We start from the raw sequence: 14,664 nt of genomic DNA, 5'->3' as shown, positions 1-14,664 counted from the left end.
GGAGCACCGTCTTGACTGGGCAGGTACATATTATAAAAACGACTGGTCCAGAGAAAGCAGTATTATAATTGTCAGATCAATATTTGACGGGCTCAGAGACTTGACCAAACCTCTATTCCTTACTTGTTGATGAACTTCAGAGGGGTGTATGCTCTTTCAAGTGTGATCCCGCATCTGGCACTATTTTTGATTTCTTGGGTCTGATGAATCTTTTTCAAGTTCCCAGGGGTGAAGAGAAACACAAGCCATTCAGCTTAAAATTACAATGCAGCCCATTTGGTCACACATTGAATCTCAGAGGTAACATTAACGTTCAAAAGATTTATTACAAATTCAAAGGAAAACTTATGTAAATGAGTCTAAAAACATGCTATAGAAGTGCAAAATTACCAAATGTGTGATAAATCATCAGATAAAACTGAAAAACACCAACATAAGGCACACCAAAAATTCAGTAGCCACAATACAGAAAATGAGGAATAAGACTTGGTGCTCCAAGTTCAAGCTTTGATTCTTCTGCCTAACAATTGCACCTATAGAAGTCTAGCTACTCTTATAGGCTATGTGAAGCCCTAAAGTGATCTAACTAAAATAATAGAAGTAAAATAGACGCTCCTGCCAGAGAGATGTGCGTAGCATAAAGCCACATCAGCGAAGCAAAGTAAACATTGATCTGTACCTCTCTAAATTTGTGCTCTAGTCAAAGGGCAAAAAGGGTCTGCATCTCTAGCTAGCTAAAACACTCCTATCCCCTCAAACTTTTATAGTTGCCATCACTGCCAGTAACTTTCCATAGTTTGTGCAAGGTCAGGAATGGTATTCTTTAAATTAGGCCTTCATAACTTGGTTCAGCCATCAGGACGACCTTTGGATCTCTCTCATCTTCAGGAATCCGGAGGAGAGTTCTCCTTCACAACTCCTCTTTAATACTCCTGTTCTTGGCAACCTGTCTTCTCATACCTCTCTTATCTATAACTAATGCTGGAATATTTTTATCCTTTTCAGGAATTAATGCTCATTGAGTCTGATGGACCTTGGACCCTGAGACAGGATGTGGTAGAACCATTCGATTCAATTTCAATACACACCACCTAAATTGACAGTGTGACCCATTTGGCCACACAAGGAAAACTCCAGTCAGAAATAAAGTCATGGGGTTTATTACAAACCTAAGCTCAAAGTAATGTAAATCACTCTTAAGACAAAGGTATAAAGATACAGAACCACCAAGAGTTGCTAAAGGTGATGTAATAGATTCAGGTGGACTAACTTCAATAAGACTAGCCATTCAATGAGAAAAATGTGAAACATTAATAAGATCAATTGTGATATAGATAGTAAATGTTGCTCAGTCTTAACAATCATCAGTCAGTTCCAAAACATTAAAGTTACAGTTTTCAGCCCTACCATGGCCAAATTAAGGATTAACACTTGTGGGGTGAAATACACGCGGGCAAAAGACAAACTAGACAAAAAGGGCAAAAAGGGCAAAAAGAATTTGGTAAAAAAGAAATCTCAGGTAATAATGTACTAACTAAGGTGGGCAAAAGATAGGTAAAAAGGGAAAGCATCAGCATGTCAGAAGTGCAGTAAAGAGTCTTCTGAAAGGGGATAGGGAAGATTCTCTAAGTCTTAGTGGGGCATCTCATAGACAAGCAGAGAAAAAGATACCGCTCTAAAGTGCTCAGCATGCTGGGTTCTTCTTTAGCAAGGGTTCAGGTCGAAATGCGTCTGGAAAATCTGCAAAGCATCTGACCAAAGTCCAACTGATCAGCAGTATATTAAAATTCATGAAGCAATTTGATTTGCTCAGAAAACCAGTCCATATCACTTTGAAGAGGCATCATCCAATGATAATCAAGTCACACGACTCCAGGTTGAAACACTGACTTCCATTTCCAGTTTTGGTCATGGGAACCTCATCCTTCCATGTAGCTCCACACATGATTGAAACATTTGTATAATTTGTTAGTCCATCTACTCAGGATATTCTGTACTCAAGGACACAGTTACACTTTCTTTCTATGTGTAAACAATATGGCCCATTACAAAATCTGAAAAAAAGCTCATGTTATGAAAATGAATCAGCATTTCCTGCCCAGTCATGACATGCAAAGCTAACAGGTCTCACTTAGGCAAACGCAAATGGATCAAAGCAATACAATTAATTAATATGCTTTAATAATCACACTTTTAATATGCAAATTTATGTTTTCAACATTTATAATGCTTCAAAAATATACATGCTACATCCATTTTAAAAGACTCTTCTAATCCATTTAAATGGATATAACACAAATTGCATTTCTCTATTTTTACACACATATTTAAATCATTAATCATCAGAAATTCAATATAATTTCAAAATATTCTGTTAGTCTAAAGTCTAAGTTATAAAATCATATCAATTAAACTGTGCAAATATATGATTTATAAACAATACCCCCAGGTTTTCTAACAATAGTTTAAACAAATGTTCTATTAAAATGATTTTGCATGGCATCTTTCTACATCCAAACTATTAGTACTTTGATTAACATAATGCATATATTGTCACATATTGATGACTTCTGTGAGATGAGAGACAGCACTAAAATGTTGACTTCATCACTAACAATAAGCTTTTCATTAAAAGAAGGCTTCTGTGGATGCACTCAAAAGTAAAGAAACACACAACGTTCACGTTATAGGTTAAACACAATAGAACATTTTCAGACCTCATCTTCAGCTAACCTAGCAGAAACCTCAATGAACATGCAAATACATGGTTATACATGCATTTCACATGAGTAAAATAAATGAGCACTAACTATAAAAATGTTGATTAACTCAGAAGTCATATTATTAGTACAAGGAATAATGCTGCACATGTGATTAGTATATAATCATTATATGTTTCTAGTTAAAAATGCATTTTAATTCACAACTCTCTGTTTCTTCATTGACATGAGTACAATTAAACACACATTATACATGTTGTCAAGTGCATTTCACTTCCCTTTCCGGAACACATTGTGGCACAGCCAAATTATGCTCTCTTAAGTGGAACATGCCTCATCTCCAGAGAACAAGCCCACCGTCATATTTAATTATAAACTAAATAGAATGGTTTATCGTTCTCGATCAGGCACTTTTATTTATTATGTGCTAACCACATAACTTGATGTCACTTAGGCTGCATTTTCCAAGTCTATTCTAGTCTTTGTAGTCCAGTTATTTCATCAGTAACTAATTTTAATGCCTCCATGTGACATTGGTTTGTTAAATAAAAGCCTAAGACTTGTGAAACTGTGCTCCATTGTTGAAAAACATTTAAAGGCAAGCGTAACCTGGGCCAGGTCTGCTATAGAATGAAGTATTGTGTGTCAGCTTTAGGGGACAACCTACTGGTGGTACCAACTTACTGCAAAAGGCTACAAAAATCCTTTTTTCAGTTTATTGGAAGCTCTGGCAGTGCCAGGAGTACCAAAGTACAAGGTAGTGGTAGCTGCCATGTAATTGCTACTCATGAAGACTGAATTACAATTTCACAAAGTGATCGACTCACATATTCCTTGATCAGGATTTTTGGATACATCTTCATGGGAGCCACAGTCTATCCATTCAGATGGACCTTGTCATAAACGGGGTCTCTAGTTGGCAGTCAGTTTTCTCCCTGTCCAAGTAGGGACCCTCACTCTAGTCTGAATAAGGGAGATACCAGCTCAGATAACCCCTGCTCTCCCCCTAGGTAGCTTAGCACGAGCAGTCAGGCTTATCTCAGAAGCAATGTTTTAAAGCATTTGCACATAACACACAGTAATACTGTGAAAACACTACAAAAGGACACAACACCAGTTTTAGAGAAAAATAAAACAATATTTATCTATGTAAAACAAGACCAAAACGAGAAAAATACAACATACAGTAATAAAGATATGAATTTTGCAAGAATTACTTAAAAATACAGTTCCTTGAAATTGATAGCTCCACCTGGGGCTATCATGGCGTTGTGATCAACAAAACCAACAGTTCAGGCCGGCTGCAGCATTGCGGGCCAGCTACAGTGTTGGGAAGACCCGCAAACAGTAACTTTGAAATTGCAGGGCATCGTGATCCTCACAATGAGATCTGGAGAGTGGGGTCGCTGGCGTCACAGTGTTGGTTCCGGAGTAGGTGCGGGGGTCATCGGGCCCTTGAAGTTACACATGTTGTGGATTGAACTCCGGGCTGATGAGGTCAGGAGCGCTGGCGTGGATGGCGTTGGGGCTGCCTGTCACAGTTTGCACCTTTCTTACCACTGTATTCTGCCAGTCTCGGGAAACCACCTGGTTTCAAGCTTGTTCTGGATTGGCCAAGGTAAGGGTGACCCCTTCCAGCAGCCACGGTGCTGCTGACAGTAACACGCCTAGCAGGCCATAACCTCCAGAAGGAGTTACAGAGGAAAAACTCAAATATTGGGAGAAAACTTCAGATCACAGGAACTCATGAGAAGAGGCAAAAAGAGAAGCAGAAAGGAATTAAGAATGAGAAGCAACAAAACTGCAGGCAAAAAACAGGATAGGTCCAAAAACACGGGAAGCAGGAGCGAGGAGCACCAACAGGACAGAAGTGTTTACAACGTAAGGAAAAGAAAACCTTCTGTGCTTTTATATTGACAAACAGGAAGTGACATGCAGGAAGAACTAAGGATACTATCTTGGATTGAGAAAGCCACACACAGGTGAATGGCAAAATAGCCATTTTAGAAAAGGTAGTAAGCACCGCATGCAGAGAGGGAAACACAGACACCTGGGAAGAAGAAAATACGGGCACAAGGAAAAAGAAGAAAGAAAAAAGAAAAACAGGTCCAGCAAGCAGGTAATGAAAACTACGGTGGCCTCAAGCGAACGTGGTGTCACCCAGAGCCCAAGAGAGGATTCCTGAGCCACGGCGCGGTCAAGAAAACAGGTTGCAGCCCAAAAAACGGCCTGCGGCAGGCTTGTTCACCCGAAACGCAGACCGACCATGGCCCTCGAGGGGGATGCCGCGAATCACCATGGCGTCACACTGTGGTGCGAAGCAGGACAGTGTGATGTTGGGTGCCCACAGGTCATGGTGTAGGCAGCAGCTCGGTGACGGCATCCAGCGGCATCGGTGAGACCAGGGCTGTTGTGTGCAGTGGGGCAGTGTGATGTGTGGTGTCACCAGGACACGGTGCAGGCAGTGGCCGTGTCATTGCTGAAGCACTGTCGTCTGTATGGCCAAGTCAGCAGTGTGGCATGGGACAGGCTCCATGCGGCATCCACATGTCGCGTACAGACAGGGACGTCTGTTGACTACACTGGAGTCGATGCTGCTGGCTTTGTTGGGCCGGGCTGTGGTGCAGGAGGGGACAGTGCTTCATGTTCCTCACAAGCGGTATCCACAGGCCACGGTGCAGTCAGAGACACCGGTGTCAGCAGGAGCGGCACATTCAGGGATGCCCAGGCTGCGGTGTGAGCAAGGTGATGCCGGAGTACGGGCCCACAGGTCATGGTTCAAGCAGCAGCTTGGTGGCGGTGGCGGTGAGACCAGGGATGCGGTTCGAAGAAGGGCAGTGATGCTTCATGCAGCGTAGGCAGGTCACAGTGCAGGCCAGCAGCATCGCTGGTGGCATTGCAGTGGTTTTTCATCCTGAAAAGCACAAAGCACACAATTCCCAGTGCTGTAGGCAGATGAAACTGAAGTCTTTGGTGTCCCTGAGACTTCCAACAGGAGGCAAGCTCTACTCTAAGCCCTTGGAGAACTTTCGCAAGCAGGATACACACCAAAGTTCACCCTTTGCTCTCTTTTAAGGCAGTAACAGCAACTGCAGGTCAACCCAGCAAAGCAACACAGCAAAGGGGCAATATTCCTCCTCCAGCTCTTCAGCTCTTCTCCTTGGCAGAGGTTCCTCTTGATTCTAGAAAGATTCTAAAAGTCTGGGGTTTCGGGTCCACTACTTACACCCCTTTCTGCCTTTGAAGTAGGCATACTTCAAAGGAAAGTCTCTGTTGTTCACAAGATCCTGCCATGCCCAGGCCAGGCCCCAGACACAATCCAGGGGCTCGGAGACTGCATTGTGTGAGGGCAGGCACAGCCCTTTCAGGTACAAGTGACCACTTCTCCCTCCACTCTATCCCACATGGCCCATCAGGATATGCAGGCTACACTCCAGTTTCCTTTGTGTCACTGTCTAGAGGGAATTCACAACAGCGCAACTGTCAGGTTGACCCAGACAGGGAATCCACAAACAGGCAGAGTCACAGAATGGTTTAAGCAAGTAAACGCCTATTTTCTAAAAGTGGCATTTTCAAACTAACAATCTAAAAACAAACTTCACTAAAATATATATTTTTAAATTGTGAGTTCAGAGACCCCAAACTCCAAATCTCTATCAGCTCTCAAAGGGAAACTGCACTTGAAAGTTATTTAAGGGCAGCCCCCATTTTAACCTATGAGACAGATAGGCCTTGCAACAATGAAAAATTAATTTGGCAGTATTTCACTGTAAGGACATGTAAAACACACCAGTACGTGTACTACCTTCTAAATTCTCTGCACCCTTCTGATGAGGCTACCTAGGGCCTACCTTAGTAGTGCTTTACATGTAGAAAAAGGGAGGTTTAGGCCGGGCAAGTGGGTACACTTGCCAGGTCGAATTGGCAGTTTAAAACTGCACACACAGTGACTGCAGTGGCAGGGCTAAGCCATGTCTACAGGGCTACTCATGTGGATGGAAAAATCAGTGCTGCAGGCCCACTAGTAGCATTTGATTTACAGGCCCTGGGCACCTCTAGTGCACTTTACCGGGGACTTACCAGTAAATCAGATATGCCAATCATGGATAAACCGATCAACAGTAATATTTACACAGAGAGCATATGCACTTTAGCACTGGCTAGCAGTGGTAAAGTTCCCAGATTCCTAAAGCCAACAAAAACTGGTCAGAAAAACAGGAGGAAGGAGGCAAAAAGTTTAGGGATGACTCTGCAAAAAGGGCCATTTCCACCAGACATCCACAGATGTTGCCCACCTTTAGTAAGAGCAGAGAGTGTCTTGGTCACAGGATAGAGTAGCTAATACTTAGCTTACGTTTAATCTGAGATGTACCACATAGAGAGTACCTGGCTTGCTCCTTTGGTATAGTTTGTATATTGAACATCTAACGTGAGAAAATAAATTTAGCCCATACTTATTAGGAAATGCAAATTTGCTTTTTTATGAAATTAACAATGTAAGTGTACCCCTTCCATCTTCTTTCTCTTGCGTGATTGCTGTTCAGCATTGTTCTAAAAGAGCCTAAAACATGATATTCCTGAAATACTTTGATGTTTAAAATATCTTTCCCATTATCCTTTCTTAATCTTTCATATTTTATACTCTGTATTTCTCTTCTTGGGGCTTTGAGTTTTCTATTTCTGGTTAATAGGTTTGTGCTTATACATTTCTGCAAATAGATATGCAAATTAAACCCTGTACACTTTGTACTTTGTAACAAGAAACCTTAGTCCTAATGTTCCACCATATATACAACATTTCATGAGATGTGACTCTGGATCCTGTGTGAGGTTGACCATGCAAGCTTCTAAGATTTGAGCATAAACAAACAATAGATTATTTTTTTCTGTATACCTTTGGCATTCCTTCTTTTGTTATAGGCAACATATGCAATCATGATATCCTCTAAGAGACAAATTAACTAGAATGACCATTCAAAGCTTCTAATACTTTCTGAGGGTGCAGCCACCATTCCTTTTAGAGGAGGTTTGAGACAAGGCTATGGGGGAGGATTTTTAACCAGGTCCAGTGCTGCATTGAGTTCACTGTAGACAGTTGACATATGGCACCACACCAAGTAGCCCCAAGAAGGTACCAGATTACCACAAATCGCCTCTATAACTACCTTACTACCAATGACAGCTCCTCCACTAAGGCGGAGGATTGCTGCGCCCCCACCAGCAGCAACAGTTGCAAATCCTTTAACAAGGAAAGAAAAATAAACTGCGTTTATTATCCTTTCCTTGTTAAAGGGCAGGGCATGTGAGGTGACGAGTAGTGAGGGGAGTGCACTGTGCACTCCCCCCACTGTGCATGTATGTTTGGCCGACTGCCTTGGCCCGGCCAAACACACAATGTGCAGTATGCTTTCTCAAGCCCGGCAACACAGTTGCTGGGCTGGAGACAGCCTGCAGAGGTGGAGGAGAGGAGCGGAGCGAAGGAAAGTTTTTAAAAATGTATTTAATTTGTATGTTTTTAATGTCCCCCACCATCTCCCCCATGTGCCAGCCGCTCCCCCCGTGAGCCCCACAAGCCGCAACTGCTCACTGCAAGGTTAAAGGAGCATAGAAGTGGCAAAAGCTATATTTTGTCTGAAGCTCTGAAAATCTTAGTACTCTTTTACCTAGTTCCAGTTTGAGAATACTTTATTTAGTAATGTTTTCCATTTTTGTAGGTTCCTCATTGAGATAACTTTGACTGTGTTGACAGCATTATGTTTCCACCAAAAAATCCTAGTAAAAATACTTACATGTAAATATACATGCAAGAGTTTTCGGTCAGTCCCTTTTCGACTGTTGCTCTGTTCAAGTGGCGTTCCCATGTTTCTTCTGCCCACCACAGCCTACAACATAGAGCAATGGATCAGCCCACTCCAGTCATTGGCTTTCTTTATTGTGAGTGATGGCATTTTACTCTTGCACATATATACATCTGTGTAGGTTTTCCCCAGAGGATCAACAGAGGCTAAAATAGATAAGACTAATGCTCTTTTTGGGGGTAGTGTGGTCGAGCAGTTAGGATTATCAGAGGGTTGTGCAAAGCATTTGATGTACACACACAGACAATACAAGAAGCACACACTCAATGACATAACTTCTGACCAATGGTTTTTATATTGTTAAAATATATTTTCTTAATTTATTTTTAGAACCACAAGATTCAAGTTGTAGGTAAATATTTCAATAGATTTGTATTTCACACATGTATCTACAGTACTTTGTTTGAAATCGATAAGTTATACAGGTTTTGTTGGCAATAATCTGTTTTAAAACTTGAGACAGTGCAATATTCAGTTCCTGGGGGGAAGAAAAGTTAGATTGATTTGCAGGTAAGTACAACACTTACAGTTCCAGTCTCCGGGGATTAGGAAGTCCACAGGTTGGGTGTTCAAGTTAACCCCAAACATCCACCACCACCAGCACGGGGCCGGCCGGGTGCCGAGGTCAAAGTGTAGGCAAAATTAACATAGGCTCCTATGGAGACTAGGAGCACTCGGTTTCAGATCTGCAGGCAGGTAAGTACCCGCAACTTCGGAGAGCAGACCTGGGGGGCTTAGAGGAGCACTGGGGGGGGCACCATTAGGCACCAAACATACATCCTCAGCAGCACTAGGGCGGCTGGGTGCAGGGTGCAAACAAGATGTCGGGTCTCTAATGATTCTCTATGAGGGGATCCCGGAGGTCACTCAGAGGCTGAAGGCATGGTCCAAAGTGCCGTCTCAGGCAAACCACAGTCTGTACAAGGAGTAGGGCTGCCTCCTGACCATTGCTGCACTGGGGGTCGGTTTCTCCAAAGCCTGGGAGCTGCGGGTGCAGTGGGTCTTTGAGCGTAGGATATCTTCCTCCGGAGCTTTCGTGGTCAGGGGGTCATCAGGATTCCCTCTGCAGGCATCATTGTGTAGGGGTGGAGAGGTCAATCCAGGGTGGGCACCAGCTTGGAATCGCCTGGGGATCCTCTCTAGCTGGTTGGGCCACCTGAACACTAGCCGTGGGCATTGGGTGCAGAGTGGATAGGACTCACACATTCGGAGTGAGGTGGGAATCTTTTGTTGTTGTTACTTCTTGGACAGGGCCGCTGGGAGTTCTTCGTCCTTTCGAGTGCAGGGCAGTCTGCTGGAGCTTGGCAGAGGTTGCTGGTCCCGCTGGATGTGTCGCTGTTCTTTTAGAGGTTCTTTGAATCAGGACACAGGCCAGTAGGGCTGGAGCCAAATCAGTTGTTGTCTTCCTTCTTCTCTGCTGGCGGTTTCAGCTATGCAGTCCTTCTTCTTCTTGTCAGGTCGCCAGGAGGGGGGGAGGGAGCTCCACTAGTTGGAGTGCCCTGGGGCTCTGTAACCCGAGGCTTGAGCCTTTGAGGCTCACAACCAGGTGTTACAGTTCTTGCAGGGGGGAGTTGTGAAGCACCTCCACCCAGGACAGGCTTTGTTTCTGACCACCTGGAGCACAAAGGCTCTCACCCCATGTGGTCAGAAACATGTCTAAAGTGGTAGGCTGGCACAGACCAGTCAGCCCTACACTAGCAGTTTGGTTAAAATACAGGGGGCATCTCTAAGATGCCCTCTGTGTGCATTGTTCAATAAATCCCACACTGGCATCAGTGGGAGTTTATTGTGCTGAGAAGTTTGATTTCAAACTTCCCAATATTCAATGACGCCATTATGGAGTTGTGGATTTTGTAATGCCAAACTCCCCGACCATATATTCAATATGGCCACACTGCACTTACAATGTCTAAGAATGGACTTAGACACTGTAGGGACATATTGCTCATGCAGCTATGCCCTCACCTGTGGTACAGTGCACCCTGCCTTAGGGCTGTAAGGCCTGCTAGAGGAGTGTCCTACCTGTGCCACAGGCAGTGGTTTGTGAGTATGGCACCCTGAGAGGGGTGCCATGTCGACTTTGCTTTTTTCTCCCCACCAGCACACACAAGCTGCAAAGGCAGTGTACATGTGCATGGTGAGGGGCCCCCCAGGGTGGCTTAATACATGCTGCAGCCCTTGGGGACCTTCCCTGGCCACAGAGCCCTTGGTACAGATTTTGGGAAAGAACACGGGTGCTGGGGCCTGGTTAGCAGGATCCCAGCCTCACTTTTAATCAAAGTTGGCATCAACACTAGACAAAAAGTGAGTGGGGGTAACCATGCCAACAGTCGCATTTCCTACAGTCTGGCTCAAATGTACTTTGCTTCAGTGTTAGGAACAGTAGCTCAATGGCTCAAATGTACTTTGCTTCAGTGTTAGGAACAGTAGCTCAATCTCAGATTTTTTTTTTTCGGCCTCTCTTTAGACAGCAGCACTTTTGACTTTTATTACACTTACACTTTTAATGTCTATTCCATATGCTTGCAAAAAAGAAATAAAAAGTAGAATTCCAGGCTTGTTGAAGCCAGGCTGATTGGCTTTAACAGTACCTAAGCTTTTTTTATATATCTACTGCAGCAGACACTTGACAGCACTTAGAGTCACTGAATTTACAGGCATAAAAATGTAATGTAAAAAAGACTCAGGAGGTGTGTGGGCGAAGCTATGCAGCACATGCAGATGGTGGCTCCCTCCTGAAGCTCAAGAGCCTCCTGCTCTGAACCCCATTATTCCCTGGGCTAGAGGAGACTTTTCTGGCTGCATCTCTCCCCACACGGCATGCAACCATCCTCATACCCCTGGCAGTAGCACAAGTCGCCATGGGATGGCCCTGCTCGGTGCTCTCACCCATGTGGCATTGGGACCTGGACCGCCTTGCTTCCCTCATTGCCGGCTGACCCCGCCATGTCACCCAGCTCTCCCTCAGCTTATTGCCCTGGTTGGTGGGAGTGCTGCCATCACGTCTCCTCCGGCAAGTCACCACCCAGGTGGATCTTCCAGGTGCCTCCTTCTTGGTGATGCTGTGCTGGTGCCTCCGGTTCTCCCTCCAGCAAGCCGCCGTGCTTTGGCCTCATCCTCTGGTCCTCTGGCCTCAACCTCTACAGTTGGGATGATTCCTCTGGACTCTTGTCAGGCTCCTGGTAGCCACAATCCTGCATTGGCCTCTATTGTGCCCCCTCCTGGACCCTGCAATGGTCTCTAGACTCTGGTTGAGGACCCTTCATCCTTTCCCATCTGGAGTCTATGCCGCATTAGATCTCTTTGCCCTGATGGCCTTCCCCACGCCACCCGGATCTCCCCGGCTCAATGGCCCGGGTGGTGCTGGTGCTACTAGCAATTTTATTCCAGTGAGCCATCATCTGGCTAGATTACTTAACTGCCTACACAACATGGGCGCAGTGATGGTGCTGTCTGCTCTCCTCCCAGCAGGCAACTTCACCTGCCAGCTCCCACAGCCTTGTCCCAATATATTGAAGTGGCTCTTCTGGATTTTAGTCTGGTGTCTAGTTGCTGCAGCCCTGCGAGAACCCCAATAGAGCTACACTTGGAACCTGGAAAACATGGCTGCTTCTTTGGGACTGTTCTTGGCTTCCTCTTTTGAGGTGGTGCTGGTGCTGCCAGTGTGTCAGCCTGGCAAGCTGCCACCTGCAGAGTCTCTCAGAGTCCCTTACTCGCTTTTAAAGGGGCAGTGCTGGTGCTACTGAGGTGTGCGCCTGCCAAGCCACCACCTGGATGTTCTTGTACCAGGCCTTGGGATCTCCATGTTCTGAGCCACCTGATCACCTGGGGGACATTTGTAGTAGCACCGCAGTTTGGCCAAGCCGGGTGGTGCTGGTATCATTGGTATGCCCAAGAGTGACAAGCCACCCCGAAGCACTCTCTCTCCTTGTTGGCCTCCTACTGTAATTTGAGCCCTTGCTGTCCTTGGTCTTGTTCTGTGCAGCTGCCTCTACACCCCCTTGGATCCCATTTACATTCCAGTGACTGCACTTGGCCTTCTCTGGCCCAGCCCTGTCCTCCCATCAACTCTCTACCTGGGTTCACCATGGCTTTGGGGAAGGCGATATTTGCTGAGGCTACCCTGGCTAACAAGGTCCCATCGGGTTCCTTTTCTCTGGCCACATTGGGTGTCACCTGGTAATCCGTCATGTGTACTTTGTAGAATATCCAGTCCTTCATCGCTACAGTGGAAGCTGCCACTATGAAAATGAATTCAGAACTTAAGCTACTGAAAGGCGGCTAGGGACTCCTGTGGAACCGCATGGATCCTATGGAACACAGGGTGGATGAACTTGATTTACAGGTATCAGAGTCAATAACCTGGAGTAATGAGTTGTGGAACAACCAAAGGAAGCTGACAGACTTGGAAAAACACAGTTGTAGGAAGAATGCATCTTCAAGTGTCCCTGAATCCTATGAGTCACAGGATGTCCAGTAGTTCCTTCAGTCTCTCCTTCCGCAGTCGCTGGCCATGTCCTTCGCACTTACTTTGGAATTCGATCTGGCTTATTGTAGGACCTCCTGCTTTGCTTCCTCCCCTCAGGGGCTGTGCCCAATCATTGCCTGCTTCTTACAGGTGCGTATAATCCTTCTTGAAGCCCACTTGCATGGCCCATATTCTTATAATGGCAACCAGGTCACTTCCTCTGCAGACTACTCCTACGAAACCCACATTTTACGGAAGATGCTTATGACCTTGCGACCAGCGCTCCAGCAGCTGGACTTGCACTTCTGCCTCCTGGTACTGACAGTCATGTTGGTAAATGTCAATGGCACAGTGAAGGAGTTTCGGGACCTTCCTTTCCCTCCCCTGGCCTGTTTACTTCTTCACCTTACATCTTCATGAAGCGGGGGTACCTAATGGTGACCTCTCACCCCCATCAAAAGTGCAAGGTAGGATGACTGTTTTGTGGTCTTTGTGACTGTTGCCCTCTTTCTGATTGTACGTTCAAGCATAGGGAGAAGGCTGGGCTCCTCTTGGCGATGCAGCTGAGACATCAGGAAGCTCAACTGGCGATCGGTACGCTTCATCTGGATGATAGGTCCCTTCTGACTTTTGGTGCTATCTCCCGCTCCAACATTACCTACCTTCACAATTGCACGCTCAGCTTTCTTTCCCTCTTGCCCCATAACTACTTGGTGCTCTGGTTCTCCACCAAAGAAACTAGTCTCTTGTCTATACTGATTGCTTTTGTCTAAACTGTACTCTGTCCCCTTGGAGCGCATGCTCCGGCTCTGCTGGCAGGAACGCTTTCTCTTGGACTACTCTCCAGATTGGAGGTCCCTACTTCTGGCATCCTACAAAAGGAGGCTTTGGGAGGGCAGAATAAAGTTCTGTTACTTCAAGCTTTTACAGGACTGGCACTGGTCACTGGCCAGACTCCACCAGGCGCGGTTGCGACTATGTCGAACTGCCAGCACTGTCAGGCCCCTAACTTTTACACTCTTCGTATCCTTTGGTCTTGCCTGGCCCTCACACCCTTCTGGGCAGAGTTAGATAGTCTCCTGCAGTCATCCCACCCCCCTTTAAGCTACTCTTGCAATCGCCCACGACATGCAGGCATGCCGGCTCTTACCTCCCACAAGGTTCACTGGAAGGCCTCCCTTTTGATTGCTGCTAAGCTGTGCATCCTCTTCTGTAGGTCCACCCTGGCTGTCCATACCCAGGAGGACTGGCTTGATAGTGTGATGATCACGGCAATGTAGGAATGCCTGAATACTTATTTACGGACATATGGGGCCCCCTTCTTCGTGGAGTAGGGTGATGGGATGCTGTTTTCCCCGACTCTAGTCAGGAGGACATTCATTTGCTATTGTTTTGTTTCTTTTGCCCTGTTGGGGACCATTGGCTGGTATGTCTGCTGGTTTCTGTTGGCCTTATCCCCTCCCCCCTTCATCCCCTTTCTGGCTGCCCCACTGCCTTCATCCTATTGCCCAGCTTCTTATTGCCCCCACCATCTTACTGCTTCCTTCCTGATATCCCTTCACAGTACGGCGCTCTTCTCTCACTCTGGGCAATCCTGCCTGAGGTGTATCTATTTTCT

The 14,664-nt window shown here is 45.7% G+C and overlaps 1 protein-coding gene across 1 annotated transcript in view; it reads left to right on the top strand.

The window, feature by feature from the left end:
• AFF3 (ALF transcription elongation factor 3) overlaps nucleotides 1–14,664 on the top strand; it is a 2,012,018-nt gene that overhangs the window by 1,375,297 nt on the left and 622,057 nt on the right. The gene's annotated exons all lie outside the window — the stretch shown is intronic.

Source organism: Pleurodeles waltl, chromosome 8, assembly GCF_031143425.1.
Source record: "Pleurodeles waltl isolate 20211129_DDA chromosome 8, aPleWal1.hap1.20221129, whole genome shotgun sequence".
Taxonomy (NCBI): Eukaryota; Metazoa; Chordata; class Amphibia; order Caudata; family Salamandridae; genus Pleurodeles; species Pleurodeles waltl.
The sequence above is the reverse complement of the archived record's forward strand: the minus strand, read 5'-3'. Positions and strand labels throughout refer to the sequence as shown.